The following is a 4814-nucleotide window of genomic DNA, read 5'->3' on the forward strand; positions in this document are numbered from 1 at the left end:
TCCACACACAATATTGATATGATATTGGCAATATTAGTACAATATTTAGAGGACGTCCATTTTCACAAAAGTGAACATCCATAGGTTGTCCACAGCAGTTCCACAGATAACATTTATATATCAAATGGCATTTATTTTTACGTGCATGGACCCATGCAATTGCACCATATGCTGCAAAATAAGACTTTTACTCGATATGATTGCTTTCCGGGGCAAAAATTTCCAGCGAGTGAAACCACTTGAAGTGGTCCCACTTGCCCCGTTCTCCCCCACCCCCGTGGAATAATTTCCAGTTAGAATCTTGTTTCCAAGTGGAAATCCCTCAACGAATGTTTATACCGAGTACAATTCAGACTGGCCAGATCTCGCACAGATGTTAGCTGGCTGCCATTGCATGTCACGTGGTTCCTACTTTATCAATCACAGGACCTGCTGGTCCAGTGAACAGTGCACAGCAAAAGTAGTATGATGGTGAAACTTAACAGCATTTATTGAACGCTTCCAGCAACATATCTTGGGATGTAGAATGTGTTTGCACATGTTCCTGTACGCCACCTGAAAGAAATATTTATGCGTAGTAAGTTAAAAGTAAAACAATAAACACATCAAACACATTTCTAGCAAAAGCCATAATGGCCCTTAGCCCGTTTTGCAAAGGACATGCACAGTTTAAGGTGTGCCTTCAGCCCACTTGGTTGGCTAGATGAACCATGAAACTGTTATCAATGTACATTTTAAGCTACTTTTAATAGACTTAAAATAAGTTAACTTGTACGTATTTACTGTTGTTTGCTGCATGGGCAGATGTGCACAATTAGCGCCTGTCCTGTACATCAGTGTTCCTTCTCTGTCCGTGTCGATTTTCGCGCTAGCCAATTTTGAAGAAAACAATTTGACATGACCGTATTGCACAGCATTGGGGGGTGCTTACACAAACCATACAGCACTTAATTTATCAAGGCAAGGCAGAGAAAAATAGCATTTGCTCACGTAGATGACTGGCCATTACATCGGTGTCATAAAGGTTGACAATGCAAGCAATGAAACAAAAAATATAAACATGGGTAGAAGATAACGGTATTTTGGAGCAACTTCAGAGCGTATTCCACATCGGCAGGCGTTTAGAGGATAACCTATTTGTTCTTACACAGTGTAGAGAAATATCTATTAGAATATGAAACTGATTATTAAACGTGGCTTTTCTAGACATCTCTGGGGTGCATCAAAACGTTAATTAGGAAATCTTAAGGACTATATTGAAAGAAGATGGCATACGTAATGACTGTATATGCTTGTCTGGAAGATACACCGAGAAATCATAGTCTGCATGGAATGAGAATAAGTAGCAAAGAGAACATTGATATAAGCAAAAGGCTGAGGCAGGAATGTCCGCTGTCTCAGCTGTTATTCATGTTATACATGGTGCGGATGGAAAAAAGTGAGAATGAAACAACACTGGTTTCCATATGCCACAATAACAGGTGAGCGTGACTCAAGAGCAGCAGCTTCCAGGTTTATGTTATAAGGATATTGTCTTATTTGCGGATAACCGCGATGATATACAGCTCATTGTAACTTGTAAAACAGCACATGAAATTAAGACACATGCGGAAGGGAAGGTGAAGGTGTAGAACTAGGACTTAGTGTAACAAAATGTAGATTGATAATAATGGACGATACCAATAATCCGGTCACATCAATACAGGCCCAGGAAATACCGACGGTAAGAGAATACAAGTACCTTAGTGTATTATTGAGGGTGATACAGAAAGCATCACGAAAATCCACCACCATAAATGGAAAGAGGAATGCTGCAATAATGAAGCACAGAACGTTACGGGGATACAATAGGTACGAGGTACTTTGAGGTTCGTGGAAAGGTGTAATGGGAACTCAGTGGTGTGTATGAAGTCAGAGGTGCAATCAGGACTTGATATGCATCAAAGGACTGTGGGACACCTCGAGTTGGGCACTCACGGGAAGACGAAAAATGAGGCTGTAAAGGGCAATATGGGATGGGCAAGGATTGAAGTGACAGAAGCGCAGGGTGAAATGAGGTTCAAAGAGAGGCTAAGGAAAATGGGCAAAGAAAGTGCTCCAGTATTTGTATACGATGAGTGTTGACTCACAATGGAGAAAAAACAAGGAGACTCGCCAGCCGGCAGTGTAAGCGATATGACAACATAAGACGTAAGGTGAAAAGTCATAGAGGCGAAAAGGTTTATTGGATAGTAGCGATGGAAAACAACAAATATTTTGAGTACCTAGCGAAAGGGCAAGACGAAATAAGGAGGGAAGCATTTTATGATAATTTAAGGGGAAGTGCTTTACTGTCTGAAGTGAGGTCGGGTTGCCTTAGAATGTGTAGTTATAAAGCGGGATTCAGTAAAGAAGAAAAATGTACATGCTGTAGAGAAGCTATAGGAAACAACGCAGCATGTTTTAATTGAATGTAAATATATTCACCTGGGTTTATGTTTGGGCACTCACCTACATGAAGTCTTGGGTTTCAGAAACAACCATAGAAAGGTAAACAGATCTACGATAGAAGTAAGTAATATACGTTTAGAGGATTGATGAAGCAAAAGTAGGGAGAAATGACAGAAATAAATAGTGGTGAAACTAAGGTCACTTTGCCGTAGGGTACAGAAAGTTGTGCTGCGAATTCATGGACTTTTATTTAACTGAACTAGACAAGGCAATAGGCCAAATTAAAAATAACAAAGAATTTCTTTGTTTAGCTTGGGCGCACAGGTCGCCACCCCGTTATAATGGGACGCTCATAGAATCCATCCATCCAATCATTCATTCATCCGTGTACTTGGAATGTTCAACAGAAACGCATGACGGCTGGTGCTTTTTGAGTCATCAGTGAATGCTGGGTTTTCGCCTGATAGTCAAACGTTGTCACAGTGCGGAAGCAGGGCTTTTCCTTTCATATATACCTTAACTAGTAGTATATCAGTGTCCGCAGCGCTGAACGGTCGTGTAAGAAAGCGCCAGGCGCCATGCCGGCTGACTACCGCATTCCAATCGCTCAGCGCTGTATGTACTTCGCGCATACATAGACATCACATACAGGACTATACAATACGGTACCATGCTTAATAAAGCCCACGAACATTCGGGATAAACGTTCACTTATACTTGAAATGTATTAATGCAACACTTACCTCCTTATGGAAGAATTATTGCTGAGGAAATCGGTGTAGTTCGACCAGCGCTGATGAATCCAAGATACCTCCAGTACAGCCGCAAAAACCGCTCAAACGTGGTGGTCATTACGTGTAACACTTTCCACAGATAAATCTGACCAAGAATACCAACTATTTCATGGTAATGTTAGACGGGTCCCTCTACAAAACTCGCTGCAATAACGGATACACACAAGAAGAAAGCCCCACGACGAGTCGCCATGTGTTGTACGAAACTGTGGTGCCTTAATAAGTTCTACAATATATTAGAGCGCTGTTAGTAACACTTTCAGCTCTAAATAAAAAGCACAACATTATTTATTTAGTAATAACATTATGAAATAGGTTTTTATTTAGCATTAGCGCATCAAAACATAAAAACAAATATACGGGACTAGGGCTACCCCTACTCATCTGCAAACAGACGGAGCAGACATGGCGGCATTATGAAAAAAGCAGTCGGAGCTAGCAGAGTTCATTGCTGTTAGGTCATGGCAGATAATGGCGAATGTTTAAAAAAGGCTCCTTTTCGTAGGGAAGTGACTATGTTTTAAACACGAGTTATTCGCACAACGGTTCAGTATGAGCAGGCACCTCGTTGGAAGTCTACAACAGTAATATTCGTAACGCCGTGTCGGTCTGGCCCACGTCTACTCCAGCGGTAGAATTAAAGTACGTTTTTTTTCCCAGTGAGACCAGTTGCCGTCCAATGGTGCTGTTTTAATGGGCGCTTGAAAGCAAGTGGTACCACTTCAGTGGCCACAAGTGGTACTACTTTGAAAACCCCTTGGCAGCAAGTGGAACCACTTTGGACCACTTGAAATCCCACTTCAAATTTTCGCCTGGGTTTATAGGCAAAGTTATTGTACGTAATATAGCAAAAGCCTCGGGGGACGCGCATATATATATATATATATATATATATATATATATATATATATATATATATATATATATATATATATATATATATATATATATATATATATATATATATATATATATATATATATATATATATATATATATAGTTTTCATGGTGGCGTTGTGCATTGGTAGCCTGCAAATATAATAATTAATGCATATATACACATGTGTATTAACACCACTGATGACACAGCTAACATAAATACGGGTAAAATATATGCTCAACGAGTAGTGTATGCAGGAAAGCATGTTCGTTGGGTTAATCTGGAATTTGAAAAATTGCCTCAACAGCATCACAGAGGCCATAATAGCAGTTCCAATAATGAGTGTCACCACCATGGTGTACCCCATCACACATTAGAACAAAGCAAGTGAACTTTTTATATACGCTAAATATCTCGGGCTTCCTGATGCTGAGCTCTCTTGTGCATGTTAGTGAAACAATGTTCACGAATATTTTATGAATATCCACTTTTTGATATTTAAATAGAGATGCTCACCCAATATCCATTGAATATCCACAAATAACATAGGATATTCAGACCATTTGTGGACATCCTCTAAATATTGATGGTTGGCTGGGTAACTGCGATGAGAGAGACCTTAATTTCTATCTTGTTTTCCTGTCCGAGACGTATCCCGTAGTGGATCCAGGGGCGAAACAATGTCTCTGCTGTCTCTGCAGTTTTGCCA

General features: G+C 40.1%; 1 long non-coding RNA gene across 1 annotated transcript; it reads right to left on the reverse strand.

Moving 5' to 3' along the window:
* Nucleotides 1-421: 421 nt before the first annotated feature.
* LOC119400616 (uncharacterized) lies at nucleotides 422-3242 on the reverse strand. Its single transcript, XR_005185119.2, has 3 exons — nucleotides 3174-3242; nucleotides 2491-2539; nucleotides 422-555 (listed from the first exon to the last, which is right to left on the reverse strand). It is a non-coding gene; the product is annotated as an uncharacterized LOC119400616 (long non-coding RNA).
* Between the last annotated feature and the right edge of the window lie 1572 nt (nucleotides 3243-4814).

Source organism: Rhipicephalus sanguineus, chromosome 7 (assembly GCF_013339695.2).
Source record: "Rhipicephalus sanguineus isolate Rsan-2018 chromosome 7, BIME_Rsan_1.4, whole genome shotgun sequence".
In the NCBI taxonomy this organism is placed as follows: Eukaryota; Metazoa; Arthropoda; class Arachnida; order Ixodida; family Ixodidae; genus Rhipicephalus; species Rhipicephalus sanguineus.